Below are 19,038 nucleotides of genomic sequence, written 5' to 3'. Positions count from 1 at the left end.
TGGTGCAAAATGACCAAAGTGAGCTCTGCCACCTAATTCTACCTGAGGCCTCAGTTACCATCTGCCCTGCCTTCCCCACGGGACATTACGAACGGGGTCAAAGGAGACAAGATGCTGACAGCCATGTGGATAGCAGAGCAGCACAGGCTGGGGGCTGGAGGTCTGAGATCACGGGGTCAGCGGGCTGGTGTCTCCTGAGGCCTCTCCCCTTGCCTTGCAGACGGCTGTCCTCTCCGTGTCCTCAGATGGTCTCCCTCTGTATGTGTGTCCTGATCTCTTCTTCTCTTAAGGACACCAGTCAGATTAGATTAAGGCTGACTCTAATGATCTCGTTTTTCCTTAATTATCTCTTTAAAGACCCTATCTGGAAATTCAGTCCTGTTCTGAATGTATGGGGTGTTATGCTTTCAACATATGAATTTTACAGGGATACAATTCAGCCCATAACACTGTATAAATGCTGTATGACTGTGATTTTTATGATTTCCTGTGTGATAACTATACCAGCAGGTTGAGACACATATACGTTTGTGTGTGTGTATCTATGTCTGCACACACACATAAAACATTCTCTTCCTACCTCCCCACAGAAATTAATTTCTAAGGTCCTGTTTCATGCCACATAATACTGACCTTGAACTCAACAGATTTCCAAGGAATTTTTACCTTGCAGACAGTTTGGTTTTGTGGCTATAACACCCTTTAAAAGCCATTGTTCTCATTTCTGTTGGTGTGTCTAATTCCCTGAGAAGGTATCATAACACTATGGGATTATTTTATGCCACAATTTTTTTATTGTGGTAAAATTTACACACAGTGAAATTCACAGACCACAAGAATACAATTATGTATAAGGTTTGACAAATACATACACCCTGTAACTAACATCCCAATCAAGATAGGAGAATTTCCGCCACCCCAGGAAGTTCTCCTGTGCCCTTCCCAGTTTTACCCTCATAGGCAACCACTGTTGCTGCGATTTCTACCACCATTGATGAGCTTTGCCTGTTTTTGAACTTCCTTCAATGAAATCATAAAACACTCTAGTTCTTAAAAACTGATTTCTGAACACATCTTACCCCACTGCATTAATTAATTGTTATAGCTGTGACGTAATTTCCTTTTCTTGTTTTAACACCTGGTGCAGCTAACATGCATGTCACTTTGCACAGAGTACTTACTATACGTACTGAAAACACTTTTAGTCTGCCTACAACAGAATAATATTATGCATTAATCATAAAATTTTCTGAAGTAACCTCAAGTTAACGTTTCATCTATATAATCATACCACCACTTTTGAACATTAACATGTTGAAAAAGATCACCCCCAAGTTTCCAAGTCTGACTGGAGAAAACTACAAAACTGGGACGACCGGTGTCACCATAAATATTTCCAAAAAAATAACTCAGCTGCCATTTTTCACATCCCTGTTCCCCAGCCACACCAAGTCACCCAGGCCTGTCACTATGGGGCAGGCCGGCCCTGGACACAAGGGCTCTCCCTGCCTGTTCCCCTCCACCATCCTCAGAGCCCCCCATCACTGCTCCCCACCCCCCGTCTTCCTGAATCCCACACCCCTCTCCTCCAGGGTCTGCTCCATCCCTTCCCACGTCCCTCAGCCTCTCTGCTGTGTCCTTCCACCCATCAGCACACAGACCGTCTCCCCATCCTAAAAACTAACCTTCCCCTGGTTCCTCAAATAATTAAACACAGGAGTACCATATGACCCAGCAACTCCACTCCTAGGTATATACCCAAGGGCAGTGGGAGCAGGGTCTTGAAAAGGTATTTGTCTACCCATGTCCCTTGCAGCATTATCCATAATAGCTAAACTGTGGATGCATCCCAAGTGTCCATCGATGGATAAATGGATAAACAAAATGTGGTCTATCCGTACAACAGAATATTATTCAGCCTTAAAAAGGAAGGGAACACTGACACCTGCTACAGCATGGATGAATCTTAAGGACATTATCCCGAGTGAAATAAGCAAGACACAAAAGGACAAACATTAAATGAGTCCACTTATATGAGGTCCCTAGAACAGCCAAATTCAAAGAGACAGAAAGTAAAATGGTAGTTGCCGGGGGCTGGGGGGAGGGGAGAATGGAGAGTTAGTGTTTAACAGGTGCACAGTGTCTGTTTGGGACAATGAAAAGAGTTCTGTGTGTGCATGCTGGTGGCCCACACTAAGTGACTCATAACCCAACTGCCCAAGCCAATGGACCATTCTCAGAAATCAGTAGAATTTGATGCTGTTTAGCAAGTTCCACGCTGCAAACCCACTGCTGCCTTGGCTCTTCCCCGCGATCCCTGAGGGACAGTTGTGTGTGGGTGTGTGGGTGCGAACACACTTTATAAATAAGGCTGGGCACGCATTTATGAATACACACGTGTGTATCCCATGCTCACACAGCTCTGTTTGTGGGCCATTTGCTCCCACTGCCAGGCACCGTGCCGGTCAGTGTTCACAAGAGACCATCTCATCGAATTCCCCAAATCATCCTGTGTTGCTTCCTGACTCTCTGCCACCATCTCCAGTGATTCTTCCTTGCTTTCTTTCCTGGCAGTGTCACATGGTGGTCCCTCGGGGTTCTGTCCCTCGCTATCTTCCCAGGAGAGCAGGGGAGCTCAGGCACCCTCTTGGCCCCCTGCTCTTTCTGTGGCAATGGCTCCGAGTCTTCCTCTCCAGCCTGGGCCTCTGCAGAGCTCCAGACACTCCCACCATGTGCTCATCCCACTTACACATGGATCCCCCCTAGACTCTCAAACTTGACACAGACAACACCAACACCATTCCCTCTCCAACATCTGTGTTTCTCGTTCTAGAAACCTCTCTTGTCTCACAGTTGTTCACTTGACTCAAAATCTCACTGGTTTATAGGAATAACAGTCCATTTCCCACCTCCCGATCAGTCCCCGGGGATTGCAGCGGCTCAGGTTCACGCTGTCCTCCCTCCAGGACGAGGCTGGGGGAGTGGCCACTCCCGCCACGTGGTTCATCACTAAACGAGGACAAGAGAGGGTGAGCCAGGTGCTGGCTCCTGGGGCTCCCGCTCAGAAATGATGGAGCCTCATCCTCGGGGACCGGCCACCCTTACTCCTCTGGGAAGAGCCCTCGGCTCCCTCAGGCATGAGATGCTCTGCATTTGGTCCACAGTGAAGCCTCCAGCACATCTATGGGAAGACAGGACCCAGCCAGAAGTCCCTGGGTCAGATCATTTTTGCCTCAAATTCCATTCATTCACTTGTATTTATTGAGAACCAAGCAGCAGTGTTCAAGGGGCCAGGGACACACCAAGGAAAAAGACAAAGATCCCTGCCCTCAGGGAGTGCACACCTGGGCAGGAAGCGACAAAGCAATGGACGTAATAAATAAGTAAGTTATATGGTATGTCAGGAGCTACAGGGAAAGCGGGGAAAAGCAGAGTGAGGTGAGAGGGATCAGGACACCCACGGCACGGGGGACGGGGCACACAGAGCTCAGTAGACAGGGAATGTCACACTGTATAGATTGCTGTCCATGGAAATACACTAGACTTACAAACAGCTACCAACACAGACACAGGAGGTCATCAAGATACGGATTTTATCTTTTCATCTCAACCTTGACAACCTGTGATAATGGAAGCGCTCACGGCAAGAAGACACTCCCCGTCTGGGTCCTGATGGAAGAGTTTGCACCTGGTGATCACCCCATCTCCCCAGTGTAGATCCACTGTCAAGAAAGGGGCAGGATGCGTTCGGAATAGGATGCATCCATGTCTCCAGGTGAACCTTATATAAATCAGATAAACCCTGTGAACGTTGGCGTGGGGAGATGACTGTCCAAACCAGGTACGTGGGGCCCCCGGGGCATCGGGTAAAGGCCAGCAGCTGCCCCAACAAGCCCCCCACTAACCTGGGAGGCTGTGTTCTACCAGCTGTGAGAAACAGCCCCTGGAACCCGGCCCTCATTAGAATGTTTCTTCTTGAAGAAATCATATTTCATTTGTAATATCAAAGACAGGGAACTCTGGGCCACGGTCAGCAGCGGGCTCTGCTGAGAACTGGTTCTTCTCGGCAGTTTGTCCTGATTTTCAGCAAAACAGGCCCCGGTGGCCACACAGGTGTCCACTCACAGGATGGCACAGTCAGGGCAGCAGCCTGGGCCCAGGCCAGACAGAAACCACGGGTGGTGACCAACCCCCTCTCCCCAACAGCCCTTTCAAACCAGGGCAGCATCTGGGAGGAGACACACCTCGCGTTCTCATCCACTTAGGAACAGAGTGTAGACATGGGTCCTGGCAACTGGGAGGCCCCAACGCACTTCTGGGCCTAAAGCGGGCAGAGGTTCTGGTAGCCTTTACAGCTGTCACTGTTCCCACGTTTCCCTCAGGGGCGGCTGCTCACCAGCCCCCTTGTGCTACACAGGTCAGAGCGAAGGGGTCCCCAGCAGCCACTGTCGTGGGCATCCTGCAGACACTGCTGAGGCCACCAGTGCACACAGGGGAACCGAGGTTCTGACCAGCTCTCCCCCGGACCAAGACCCTGTGCTGGGGTCTCAAGCATGCCCACCGCATTCCCAAACACCAGAAATGCAGGGAAGAAGCTCTGCCCTGGGAATGAGTGAGTTAGGAAGAATCAAGGAGCAGGATCAAGTCGTCATCTGTTAGACCATCAAAACAGCCTCGGGGCAAGGCCGCGGCTCAGATGGGTGTTCCTCACACAACGACTGGCTGGATGACCAGGTGTGGAATGCATGACCTAACGGCAAACCCTTGAGTGAAGACGGCTAGAGAGGCAACACATCTCTGAAAAGAGGACACATGGTCCTGTACTGACCACTTGTAGGCCGAGACCTTGACTCTAGAGAAGGGAGGGACCGTAGCACCAACAAGGTTGAAGTACGGATGTGCTGGACCTCAGACAAAGACCACGGAAGACAAAGCTGTGGACCGATGCTGACCCCCCCGCCTCCATCCTCACAGAGGACCCATCTGCTGGGGAGCCAATGCGTCCAACAAGCACTGCTTTCCCAGACCACCAGACCACCTTCGCCTGGGGTGGCTGTGTGACCCCGTTCTGGCTAAAGAGATGCATGTGGAAGTCTGCTATGGGGCGCTTTGAAGACTTTTTCTTCCCTGAAACAGATGCTTTCTGTTTCCAGGTCTTGCTGCCCAGCAGACATATGATGGGGATAGGTCACCCTGCTGTAACCCTGAGACCAGAAGCGTGGGGCAGAGCCCAATGCTGAAAGCAGCAAGCAGAGAGGAGGAAGAGCCTGGGTCCCCAGTGGCTCCATGAGATAGGGAGAGGGTAGAATCAGCCTTTTCTTTACGGTTCATATTGTTTCACTTCCGTCCTCATTCTCTATGGCTGTTGTGACAAATTACCACAAGGTCAGCAGCTCAAAGCTACACAAATTTGTCATCTTACAGTTCTGTAGGTTAGAAGCCAGAAACGGGTCTCACTAGGCCGAAATCAAGGTGCCAGTAGGGCTGCGTCCTTTTTGGAGGGTCTGGGATGAATCCATTTCCCAGCCTTTTCCAGCTTCTTCCCACACTTCTTGGCTCACAGCCCCTTCCTCCATCTGCAAAGCCAGCTGTGTGGTCTCTCTGACCCCTCACCGTAGCCACATCTCTTTCCAGCTCTCCTCTTCTCTCTCCCTCTCCCACCTAGAAGGACCCTGGGCTCAGCCAGATAATGCCTGGCAACCTGTCTTCTCAAGGTCAGCTGATTAGTAACTTTAACTCCATCCACATCCCCTTTGCCGCGTAACCTAAAAGGTCCCCAGAATTAAGATGTGCACATCTGTCGGGGGTGGTGGTGGTGGTGGCTATTATTCTGCCAACCACAAATTCTTACAATAAGCATAAACTCCTTCTGTAACTGGAAACACAAGTCAAATAATTTAAAATTATTTTTTAGGTTCCACATATCAGTGGAAACATACAGTATTTGTCTTTGTCTGACTTATTTCACTTAGCACAATACCCTCCAGGTCCATCCATGTTGTTACAAGTGGCAAAACTTCATTCTTTTTTACGGCTGAGTAGTAATCCATTGTAAATACACACCACATCTTCTTTATCCATTCCTCTGTCGTTGGACATTTAGGTTGCTTCCATGTCCTGGCTACTGTAAATAGTGCTGCAATGAACACTGGGGTGAATATGTCCTTTCGAATTATGGGTTTTCTCTGGATACATGCCTCGGAGTGGGACTGCTGAATCATATGGCAACTCTATTTTTAGTTTTTTAAGGAACCTCCATACTGTTCTCCATAGTGGCTGCACCAATTTACATTCCCACCAACAGTGTAGGAGGGTTCCCTTTTCTCCACATCCTCGTCAACACTTGCTACTTCTTGTCTTTTTGACAATAGCCATTCTGTTAGGTGTGAGGTGGTATCTCATTGTTGGGACCATGATCCAACAAATTAGAAAAGTAATCCAACTTTTGAAGCACATTGAATCAAGTAAGCCATCGAAGATTTTCGCAGAGAAAAGAAGCCGTTGTGGCTGGATGAGGCTGAAACACATCTAAGCACCTGTGCTACCCAGCAGACGTGCCTCCCCCTCACCAGACGCATGGTGCGGGGAGTTCTGAGCAGCACACAGCTTCATGATCTGCCACTCATTAAGGGTCCCCTCACTACCACCCACTTCCCATCCCATCCAAAAAGTATCCAGGGGGCTTCCCTGGTGGCTCAGTGGTTAAGAATCCACCTGCCAATGCAGGCGACACGGGTTCGAGCCCTGGTCCCAGAAGATCCCACATGCCGCGGAGCAACTAAGCCCGTGCGCCACAACTACTGAGCCTGCGCTCTAGAGCCCGTGAGCCACAACTACTGAAGCCTGCGTGCCTAGAGCCCGTGCTCAGCAACAAGAGAAGCCACTGCAATGAGAAGGCTGCACACCACAACGAAGAGTAGCCCCCGCTCGCCGCAACTAGAGAAAGCCCGCGCGCAGCAACGAAGACCCAACACAGCCAAAAAATAAATTAAAAAAAAAAAACAAAAAAACTTATCCAGGTTCTTGAATAACTTTTTAGTTTCTTAAAAATAAGGCGAATGTAACTTCCAATTATTTAAGTTTTCCATTTAATAAATATAGTAACAAGGTCCTTTCCTTTCTTTCTTTTATGGAATTATAGTTGACCTACAATATTATATTTGTTTCAAGTGTACAAAAATATGGAACACTTCACGAATTTTCATATCATCCTTGCACATGAGCCATGCTAATAATCTCAGTATCGTTCCAATTTTGGTACAGGTGCTGCTGAAGTGATCACAAGACCCTTTGCTTTCTAATTTTAAGCTACCAGGTGTGCTTGTAAAAACACTGGCCTGCAGGTGGATCGTTTTTCTGTCTGGACACAAGCCCTCCTTAAAACAGCACAAAGGGAGGAAACGACATCCTTCGTGAACAGTGGGGGCTTGCAGACGTGAAGCGAAGATACACAGTGGACATTCAGGAGTCCCTGTGGCTGGCACCCGTCAGCCCTTCAGCCCTGACGTAGGGATGCTCCTGATACGGAATTCACCTCCTTCAGGAACCTCAGAATCGGTACCCGGGCACCAAGCAGGGCAGCTCTGACTGCCTGCTGTGGAAAGTCGACCTGGGTCACAAAGTCCACTCTGTACTGTACCCTAAATGGCATTAGTGACTCTTTCCGCCAGTGCCCTGGCGTTGAGCGTTGATACGACCAACATAATCGTATGTGTGATGCTCACAGGCAGGCAGAGAAACCATCAACAAACAAAAGTGTTCATCTCAAGGACCAAAAGAATGCAGAGCTCTATCTTTTCGAATCAGTAATGAAACAGTTCACATGCAAGCTTCTGAAAACTCTTTCCCATGATAAATTTTGCGTTGCCTCAGTAAAGCTGAAAATGAGACGGCTCAACCAGGAGGATTGGATTTAATCTCACTTTCTCCATCCGCTTCTCCAGGTAGCTCACACTATTTGAAATTAGCTTTGGAAAAAGTAATCTGAAAACATCTTTGAAAATAGAAGATACACAAATACAACGTGGGTTTTCCAGAGATGATGACCTAGGGACACTTAACTCAAAGAACACCATCCCCTTGTCCTCCCCCTCCCCCAAGGCCCCCGAGGCCACCTGCAGACCGCACCCTCCCTGCTGGTCAGTAAAGGAGAGCCTGGCCTCAAGGAGCTCAAGGCAGCAGACCCTCCAAGCCGCCCCCAAACGCGTGCACCTGGTCTCTGATTCTGAGGCTCGCTAGATCGAACAACACACCTGCTGGGAATTTTGGGGAAACACTCCTTCATGTAAAAACAAACACTGTTCATTTCGGAAATGGCTCAAAAGAGATAAGAGAGGATGTTATTACGGTCACTGCAGGATGGGCCAGATGAGAAGGAGAACCGGACATTAAAACGTAGTTGCCAAACTGGGCTTTTCCTTTCATCTAGGAAACTGATCTACCCCAGCCAGAGGGGTCTGACTGAAGATGAGAAAGGAAAACACTGAGGTCCGGGGAAGCAGAGCAGCCTTCGCACAGGTCTGGAGCCTCCTGTGACATCTGAACGAGCATCAGAGGGGCAGGCGGCAGGTTGCGACGGCCTCCACGAAGGCACACATGTGAGCAGAGGCCCCGGGGAGGCCCGAGAGGGTGGACCACCTCTGGGGAGACGGAAGACTGCAGCGCTGGCCGGACACGGGAGGAGCGGGGGAAGGAGACTGGCCGGTGAGACGCACACAAACACCGACAGCTCTCTACGTTCATGACATGCTGAACGTGGGTCATGACCCCTTATTTACTCTATAGAACAGACACTCAGCAGCATAAGTTACCAGTATGTCTCTCATCCTCAAGGACCACTAAAGCACAGAAGATGAAAAATGACGAAAACTTTACGATTAGAGAAGAAAACAGATCTCATACCCACAGCTACACTTTGAACCCATTACCAAAATGATGTGCTGACTTCGGACTCAAGACCTTTATTTACTATTTTTACCATCCTCAAAGATTCTGTATCACTTTATGGTTTAAGTAGCCAAACACTCTGTAGATTATTACACATGAGGAGGAGAGTTCTCCATCTTTTAAATGTACTTTCAATTATGGTGAAATCACTTGTATGAAGGAATGTTGACAGCTCTGAATAAGAAAAACCATCAGCACTTGCCCAAATGCCCATTCCCCCGGGTGGCTCCCAGCAAGCCCCAGTGACCCTGTCACAATCCCCCTGGGGCCTGGAAAGAGCACGAGGGTCCCTGGGTACAGGGCTGAAGTGCTGAGGACAAGGAGGTGGCAACTCCGAGATCTCAGCCCTCACCTGGCAGGGCCACAGGATTTCTTCACATCTCTCCACCCGCTTCTGCCTCATTCCATAAAAGTCTCTGGGACCAGGCCAGCCACTGGCTCAGCTGAACATCCTGCAAATCCAGCACACGGACCACTCAGGCGGTCACCACCAGAGCTGACCGGGGGCCATGGGACGCCAATGAGGGGCCGGTAAAAAGTTGGGGACGTCCAACCAAGGAGGAGGAAAAGGGGCCAGGGCAGCTGTGGACGATGTGGCGTGACTGGGCAGAAAAGCTGGTTCAGGAACAGCCGGGCAGTTCCCCCTGCCCACTCCAAGAAGGTCCTCACTGTCTGTGAGGGACCGAGACTGCAGGCTGGACCCTGCAGGCATCCCTCGAGGGGCCCCCGTCCAGCCCATCCCATGCCAGTGCCCTGAGAAGGTCTGCTCCCCGGGAGACCCGCTCACTGGCAATGCTGGCCTGGAGGCAATGCTCAAATAGACAATTACAAAGCTTAGTCTTCATTTAAGGGTTTTAAAAAGCGTTTCTTGAAAAAAACAGATAAGTTCTAGAATATGAAATGCCTGTTTTTTTATATTGTTACCTTGGCTCCTTTGAAATGCGTATTTTCTAGCTTCATCTTGTAGACTTTCCGACAGAGACAACTCTCAAATAACTCCCTAAACCCAGACTGGAAGGGTATAATACACATTTCATTTACACCAATGCACACACACGTAGTGGCTTAAGGTTGTCGCTGGCTGTCTGCTTTTCAGCAGCCCTGAGTCAGGAGCTGATGGACGCACACTGCCCCAGCGTCACTTCCACGCAGGCAATGTGGGCAAGCAGATGGCGGGAAACCCCAGGCCGCAGGGATTTTGAGCAAGAAGTAACCAGAGGGCTTCCCTGGTGGCGCAGTGGTTGATAATCTGCCTGCCAATGCAGGGGACACGGGTTCAAGCCCTGGCTGGGAAGATCCCACATGCCGCGGAGCAACTGGGCCCGTGAGCCACAACTACTGAGCCTGCGCGTCTGGAGCCTGTGCTCCGCAAGAAGAGAGGCCGCGATAGTGAGAGGCCCGCGCACCGCGATGAAGAGTGGCCCCCACTCGCCGCAACTAGAGAAAGCCCTCGCACAGAAACGAAGACCCAACACAGCAAATAAATAAATAAATAAATAAATTTATTAAAAAAAAAGAAGTAACCAGAACAGTAACCCAAGACCCTCAGCTGCCAGGAGCCTTGGAAACACCGGGCGGGGGGGGGGGCGGGCCCTCTTGTCACCCTGCAACATAACCAACTTTGTCTAAGAAGACGCTGAACCTGGAACACAGAGGACCTTTGTGCTCTAACATCGCATTTTTCTAAGCGGACTCTAACATCAGGGTCCCTCACACTGCACCAAACGAAAGTCCTACCTGCCTCGGCTTCAGAAGGCAGATCCGAAGAAGAAGGAAGGAAATCCTGCTGCTGCTCGGGGGGGCGTCTGTCCATCCTCCAGACGCGGGTGCCGCTCCCCAAGCTCCCCACCTCCTCCTGTCTTCTTTCCTTAAACACTTTACTACCGGGAGCTATCACCTCTCAACTATAGAACCGTTTCTTTCAATCTAAAGGAATGTATTTAAGGGGTGCCTCACATAACACTCAAAGACAAACCCCCAAAGCAAGCAGGGGGTAAGAGGACGGGGCAGTCACGCCCCACGAGAAGTGGAGGCGGCCGGAAGTGGGAGCGGCCGGAAGTGGGAGCGGCCGGAAGGGGGCGGCGGGAAGTAGGGGCCGCAGGAAGAGGGGGCGGCAGGAAGGGTCAGCAGGACCTAAAGCCAGGGGCCGGGTCAGGCTGGAGGAGCCGCAGGAAAAGTGAGCAGAAATGGGTGAAAGAGCCCAGAGGAGCCAAAAGGAAATTAACTGGAGGACAAAGACCCAAACAATGAGCCGACAGGAAAGGAACCGCGCCCCACCCCCCTTCCTCCCAGCCTTGTGACAGTCAGCGGGGGTACTGACCGCACACAACAGAAGGGTGGGACCAGAAATATCCCGGGTTCTAAATGCCAGGTCAATGCTACACCAAGGGACCCCTGAGAAGACAGCCACGGTCACCAGCTGTCACCAGACGGGACAGTGCAGGGAGAGAAAACTTAGCAACGTCCCCAAAGGCAGAGATCACAGGGCTTTCATGTCCAGCCGACACTTTCATAACTGTGTCCTCAGAGTGGGGGTGGGCATGGAGGGGTCACTGAAGTTCAAGTCTATTTACAAACCTCTGTCTTCGGAGGGACTAAAAACACACATTGACCTAACTGAGAGGTTAACCATGGGTGTCTGGCCCTGACTTCAAAAACACAGGGAACACTCAGTCCTGCTGAGTGGAATCTTCGCAAGGGTCCGTGGACTCCACCTCTGGGAAGCAGACACCCAGGGAGGGGACTGGTGGCTCTGTCCCAGGGCCACACAGAAGGGACAGGCCTTGGCTGATGCTCCAGGCCGCCTTTGTGTCCAGTTTTGACAGTAATACATCCTCCAGGAAGGACGTGGCAAAAACACAGAAAAGAATAAAGGAAATAATATCCATCACCCCCTGGAGATAACCACTGTTCATGTTTTGACCTGGTTCCATCCAGGCGTTTTTTTTTTCCTGCACACATGCATTGTGCAAAACTGGAATTCTACTGTAGCAGGAATCTTGCTGTGTTTGTTTAACATAACATGAGGATTCCCCCAGGCCACTGAATATTCTTTGAAAATATGCTTTTAATGGCCATATAATTTAGAAATGACTACTATAACCATTCTGCTATTGCTAGAGATTCAGGTGGCTTCCAATTTCCAACTAAGATAAATAAAGCCACAGTGAGTATCCTCACACATACATTTTATTGATATCCCTGATTTTCGTATAAACCCTTCAAAAGAGGATGACTGAGTCAAAGGGTATCAACATTTGTTTCCCACAAGATTACACCCATCGACATTGCCTCCAGTGGGTATGAGAGCATTTATCCTCCTATATGCTGGCCCACACTGAGGATAAATATTTGAAAGACCTTTCACCAGTTTGGTGGAAAATGAAGGAAGGAAGGAAGGAAGGGAGGGAGGGAGGGAAGAAGAAGTGTTTTAATTTGCATTTCTCTGATTACTTGTGGGGTTCATCACTTTTCTGTTTATTTGCCTTTCATATTTCTTCAGTGACATGCTGACCAGAGTTTGTTGCAGACTTTTTCCATCTGATGGTAATGTGTTCTTATTGATTTATGACTGCTTTTAGTATAATAAGGATGGATTGGCAGGTTGACAGTGTTATGTCCTGACTTGCCAATTCTGGTGAGGCACACGGGATGCTAATGCATTTGTGGTCAGCTGTTCCAATCTTTCCCTTATTATGTCTTCCACGCAAGTAGAGTGTCATGGTCCTTCAGCCGGGAATCCAACCCCGGGTTCCCCCACTGCGTGACCCTCTCTTTGCCTCAATTTCCTTGATTGAAAAAGGAAGATAATGAGAGTGCATTCACTACATGAGGTCAGTATGTGGCAGACAATCTGGTAGCTGGCCCTGAATGACCCTCCTCCTGGTGTTCACATGGAACCCCTTCAGGTCCAGCCTGAGGAGTGCCCAGGGGCCTGCCCACAGCCTCCGAGTGAGCTTGGAACCCAGGTCCCCCTGCCCTCCCCGGGCGGCACCTCGAGATGACGCAGCCCTGGCTGACACCTTCACTGCACTCTGGGAGACCCTGACCCGAGGACCCGGACAAGCCGTGCCCAGATTCTGACCCACAGAAACTGTGACGTACGAGCGTTGGTTGTTTTCCGCTGCTAAGTCTAGGGGGGGTTTTTTATGCAGCAGGAGATAACTAACACATGATACACGGAGGGTACTCAGAAGAGTGCCTGTGGCAGATTGCAAAATAGTCTAGCGCACAGCCACTCCTGTGAAAAGACGGAGTCCTTCTCCCTGCCTGGAGCTGGGCTTGACTGTTAACTTGCTTAGACCAAGAAAGCAGAGGCACAGGTGAGGCAGAGACCTGAAAGGCACCTGCATATCGGGGCTTGCCCTCTTGCTACTCTCAGAACCCACCACCAACCTGTGAAGGAGCTCCCCCCTGCAGGGCTGAGACCACGTGGCCAAGTGACTCCTGATGTGCCCCCAGCTGACAACCAGCCCCACTAGACGTGCAGGAGGCCATCCCTGCAGACCCCTGAGTGGGCCCAACTAGAGAGCCACCCGGCTACACCCAGCACACATTCCCACCCCAACTCACAGGCTGAATGAGTTGCTGTTGGGAAGTTCCAGGGTGGTTTGTCATGCAGCACTTGCTGACTGACAGAGCTGCCATTCTCATTACCACTACTGTTATTCTTTAGGGATCAATTAGACGGCCACTCATATTTCTTAGCAGTGCATTTATGCTTTTACTTTTTACGTTATCCACTGGAAACTTACTGTGGTGTATGATGCTAGGTGAGGACCTAACTTAATGTTCTGCCACTCAGCCAGTGCTCCTTTCTGCACAAAACTGCAGTACCTTGTTTTCATATATTAGAATCTAGAGGATTGTAGGATATCATTTCCATTCATCACTTCTGTTTGTATATTAGCAAACCTTGAACCAATACCATACGAGTTCTGTTTTAATTTGGGCCAGAATACTATTATATGCTCTTCTGCTGGGGCACGCCAGGACAAACTCTCATTAATCCAACTGCAGGGAAGGTGTCAGAGAAGAACAGGGATATGAATCTAGGACGAGCAGGTGGAAGAGGTGGAGACAGTTGCCGTTACCTGAGGGAGGACCCCAAGGCACTGTCCTCTGAAATCAACACTAAACCCATTCCAAGTCTCTCCATCAGTCAGCGGTCAAACCCCACAGGCTCTCTCCACGGGCAGCAGCAGGCACTGTAGGGGGATGGGCAGGGTGCAGGCAGAGATGGCACAAGGCCTGCTCTCCATGCTCACAACCTTATGGGGGACAGTCCCACACAAAACCTCTGCGGATTGTATTTCAGATACACACAAACACAAACTAACACAATACAAGCAACTTAATGGCTAAGGGGAGCTTAGGAGTCCCTGAGGGCAATCACGGAAGACTTCCTGGAGGAGGGTTTTCAGATTTTTGAGGCATAAGATTTAGCAAAGAGAGGGTGTGTGCAAAGGCAGCAAGCAGGAAGGAATAACTCATGTACAATGAGCAGATTTCCGTGGTTAGAGCAGAAAGTCTGAACAGATACACTAAGAAGTGAGTTTGATGAAGAGATAAGAATCAGTTTGATTGGGGGATCATTCAACGTTAGCTCTTCAAAACAAGTGGGCAAACAATGTTTTGTTAGGTAACATGGGAAGAGACCATAGGTGGAGCACTGACCCCTCTGCTATTTAAACAGTCTGTCATGGACACAGCATCCCCAAACCACTCCAAGACCTGCCTTCCCCAGAATTCTTAGGAAGTGGCAAGAGAGGGATCTCAAAGGCCAGGAGGTGTCACAGCCAGTGCAACTCCCAGCAGCAGAGATACAAGAGGCCAGCACGCCTGGCTGTCCATGTCCAGTCACTGATTCTTAGCAGCCGTGGGTAGGCTAAGAAACTGACTTCTTGGCTTCCTTACATTGTGGTGAATATCAGCTTTGATCCTAAAAGTTTAGAAATTAAAACGTGAAAATGAGTGGAGCCGTGATATACGGGACCTGCTCACGGCCCTGAGGTCAGTAAGGGCACAAACCCTTCCCCGGTCTTTCATCCCTGGCAGACCTCCCACCCTGGGAAGCAGCTGTACCGTTCAAGACAGTGGCCCCGGCCCCGAGGCTTTGCGGGAAATCTGCACCAGAATTGACTCAGGCACTCGGGGCAGAGGCGCCAAAGGGGTCAGAGAGAGCCCTGAGCCCTGATTAATGCCCGTCCTGTGGGTGCTGACACCAGGGCCCAATTCTGCTGCCATGTGCTTCACTGCGCCTGTTCTTATGTATCCCTGTGACTGTACTCATGGGTTAAGGGCAGAGGTTGTTCTGGCCAAGCTCCCCTCCTCTCTTCATGTCCCCACGGACCCTCGTCCCCTCCCCACCAATCAGCAAGAGGCAGGTACACCTGAGAGATGCCCCAGGGGCTCCTCAGAACCCAGATCTGCAGTCTGACCTTGTTTCCCACCAACGTGGACCACACAAACCCTGAACTCCATGCAGCAAGTTGGCGGCCAGACAGGAACCTCTCGCCCGTAACCTGTGGGTGGGGGGAGTGGCTTTCCCAGACCTGAAGGAAGGGGGTGTCTGGTCTCAGCCCCAAAGCGTAGGTCCTGAGCCCGGAGTCAGAGCCTCGGGCACCACAGAGCAGGACAGCAATCGAGCCCACCCAAGCCCCTGCTCAGCCTTGGAGGCGTCCCCAGGAGTGAGCCAAGGTCATGGTCACCCCTCCTCTGGACCCCAGGTCTGCCCAACTTCTCCCAGTGCTGTAATGTTTAAACGATCAGAGCTAGGAATACACTTTCATATAAAAAGGGCAAACTCCCTACTGAGGGAGATGACTATGTAATACAATGTTTTCTCTGGCTCTTACTCTTGTTCACTTTCTCGTGATTCTTAAGGAAGACACCCCTTTTCTTTCATGCAGCAGTATGTTTTTTTCTTAGATGCCACAGTACTTTTTCTCAGCTTGCTCTTCCTCAAACAAAGAGCCTCGTCCAGACCCACGCTTACTGTACCCGGAGTTGTGGATTTTCAAAGGTGTCTGCACTTACACTTTCCCAGGTGCGGGGCCAGGGCACCCACGGCCTCTGTCTCTGGTACATTCGATCGACAGGGGTCCCAAGAAACTGCCGTCTCCACCACTCGCTATGCGGTGCACAGCTGGCCTCCACCCACCGCTGTTCTTCTGGCCAACCCAGCCCTGGTTCTTCTGGCCAACCCAGGAGTTTGCTCAGCATGTAAGCTCGAAACAAACTAGAATGATGGGGAGGGAGGGACATGCTACGCTGGGGTGATAGCACCATAAAATTGTTGCTGCAACATTCCCTAGGCGAGAACGGTGAGTCCCCATCATCCTCCTGGAGGCCAGGCGCGCTGTGCCAGGGGGTGAAGGGAGCTGGGCAGGACCGCTGGCCTCATTAGGTACTCTTCACCGTTACTATAAGAAACAGTCATTTCTTAAGTTTTCATAGGTACAGTATGTTAATCAAACTAGAAGTCATACATTAGGGTATGTGAGGATTATCATGATGACCAAGGACTTATCACCCCGCAGAGAATGGCGTTCAGACCGGTTAAGGGACGTGGGTGGAGTGGCAAGGCCAGGAGGTGGTGAAGCCAGGGTCCCACGGAGACTTAGCTTTCCCGAGTGACTCACCCGCCGCACCTATGCAGCAAGGCTCTCGGCCCAGGAAGGTGACGGGCCCCCTGCCCTTGCTCTGTGCTGGGGAATCCAACCTTTGTGCGGTGTCTTCTGTTAACACAATTCTCAATTCAGTCCCTGGATTGGCACAAATGCCATCAGAGCCACGTTAATATGTGACCAGCCTTCATCAAAAGTTGTAAAGTGATCTACTTTCCTATCTTAAGTATAAATACCTAAAGACAATGGCTTCAGACTAACAGTTCAATTCCAAAAAATAGGAAACCATCCACGTGTCAGTTGCAATTCTTAAATTAGCATGTCTAACTAGAGTCAAGTCATTGACATATTTGAGATATTTAGCAATTACAAAAAGATTGTCAGGCTTCTTCTAAGCTAAAACCTCTACACACTCACTGGAAAACTACAGATGCTGGCTGACCACCAGGTGAGGAGCGAACGTCCAAGCCACCAGCCTCACTTTCCCAATTAATAAGCACTTAGTGGTGAATAACACCTAGAAGTTAAGTCTTCTTAGGAGCACTAAATTGACAAGAAATAAAGCTACTCAGCTTTTCAGTTATTTTCTGATCTCTTTCTAGCTTTCACTTAATGGAAAAACTTGTCAAGTTACAACTTTATGTGCCTCGCTCTACAGCATTTATTTTCTACAAATGGGATTTTCTCAAGACAATAACTATATTGACAACACTAGGCTGATTGCAAGAAATGTGTTTTTACCTATTTTCATGAATGTTGGACATGCCTGATGCTGTCCTATTTTGTAAATTTACTGTCTTGTATTGTCACAGAAAACCCCACTATCCTTTATTTCCCTTCATTTTATAAATGCCAACTTTATTTAATTCAACTGTCACATAAGTTTGTTAGCCAAATGTAATAGTTGAGACTGTGCTCCAAGTCAAGGCTTATACCAGTATCAAAAAAATCAGAAAATATGAGTTGGTTCCCCCTCCCAATTTTTTTTAAATTAATTAATTAATTAATTTTTGGCTGTATTGGGTCTTCGTTGCTGCACGCGGGCTTTCTCTAGTTGCGGTGAGCGGGGGCTACTCTTCGTTGCAGTGCACGGGCTTCTCATTGTGGTGGCTTCTCTTGTTGCGGAGCATGGGTTCTAGGCATTCGGACTTCAGTAGTTGTGGCTCACGGGCTCTAGAGAGCAGGCTCAGTAGTTGTGGCTCACGGGCTCTAGAGCACAGGCTCAGTAGTTGTGGCGCATGGGCTTCAGTAGTTGTGGCACACGGTCTCAGTAGCTGTGGCTTGTGGGCTCTAGAGCGCAGGCTTAGTAGTTGTGGTGCACGGGCTTACTTGCTCCTCAGCATGTGGGATCTTCCCAGACCAGGGCTCAAACCCATGTCCTCTGCGTTGGCAGGTGGATTCCTAACCACTGTACCGCCAGGGAAGTCACCCCGCCCAAAATTTTTGATGATCCAAAAGTATACCAATATTTTACCCCAAATGAACTAATTATTCATTTGCTGGGGTTTTTTTTAAATCGTAGTAAAGTACATAGAACACAAAATTTACCATCTTAATCGTTTTTAGGTTACGGTTTAGGGGCGTTAAGTCCATTCACATTACAATCTCCAGAATGCTTTTCATCTTGTAAAACTGAAACTCTGTCTCCTTTAAAGAACAACTTCCCATCGCCTCCCCCCGCCCCCCGCGGCCCCTGGCAGCCACCAGTGTGGCTTTCTGTGTCTGAATTTGACTCCTCTAGGTACTTCGTGTAAATGGAATTGTACAGTATTTACCCATTTGTGATTGGTTTATTTCAGTTAGCATAACGTCCTCAAGGTTCACCCAAGTTGGAACATGTGCCAGAATTCCCTTCCTTTTTTAAAGGCTGAATAATATTCCATTGTTTGTAAAGACCACATTTTGTTTACCCATTCATCTGCTGATGGACAATTGGGTTATTGTGAATAATGCTGCTATGAACATGGGTGTGCAAATAAATATCTCTTCGAGTCTCTGCTTTCAATTCTTTTGGGTATATACTCAGAATTGGAATCACTTGCTCATATGGTAATTCTGTAATATTTTAAGGCTCCCATGCTGTTTTTCATTTGGTATTCTTAATAATACAACTGGATAGAGGGCAAGTGATGGCCAAGTGACTAGTGTACTCAGCGAGTTCTTGGGATCACTAAGAGTTCCATCACTACCTTTTTGGCAAAGCAACCCTTTTCTTTGGGGTGTGACCCCTTGTGTCCCAAATGCAGGCAGGCATTGGGCAAATGGTGGCTGCAGCTTATCATGGTAAAAAAGAAATTCCAACCAATTAGAACCCTTTACAATAAAAGAGATACAGAATTCTAATAGATATATAGTTTCTAATCCTCTTTGATAGATTTTTAAAATAATGAAGAGTAGAAAATTCTGGTTAAAAGTGATAACTTGACCTTCTCCACCTCTATTCTGCCCCAAAACCTCACAGGCA

General features: G+C 49.2%; 1 protein-coding gene and 1 non-coding gene across 8 annotated transcripts in view; both read right to left on the bottom strand.

The window, feature by feature from the left end:
• Positions 1–19,038, bottom strand: part of FAM189A1 (family with sequence similarity 189 member A1) — a 401,999-nt gene that overhangs the window by 250,141 nt on the left and 132,820 nt on the right. The window contains exon 1 of one of the 7 annotated variants that reach the window (XM_036843438.1): positions 10,684–10,970. The exons of the other annotated variants lie outside the window; for them this stretch is intronic. The gene's annotated coding sequence lies outside the window, so the exon portion shown is untranslated. Of the gene's footprint in view, positions 1–10,683; positions 10,971–19,038 lie in introns of those variants that run through there. 7 annotated transcript variants of the gene reach the window in all.
• LOC118891395 lies at positions 7,176–7,282 on the bottom strand. Its single transcript, XR_005018978.1, has one exon. It is a non-coding gene; the product is annotated as a U6 spliceosomal RNA (small nuclear RNA).

Source organism: Balaenoptera musculus, chromosome 2 (genome assembly GCF_009873245.2).
Source record: "Balaenoptera musculus isolate JJ_BM4_2016_0621 chromosome 2, mBalMus1.pri.v3, whole genome shotgun sequence".
NCBI classification, from domain to species: domain Eukaryota; kingdom Metazoa; phylum Chordata; class Mammalia; order Artiodactyla; family Balaenopteridae; genus Balaenoptera; species Balaenoptera musculus.
This window is presented reverse-complemented; position numbering and strand designations above follow the sequence as displayed.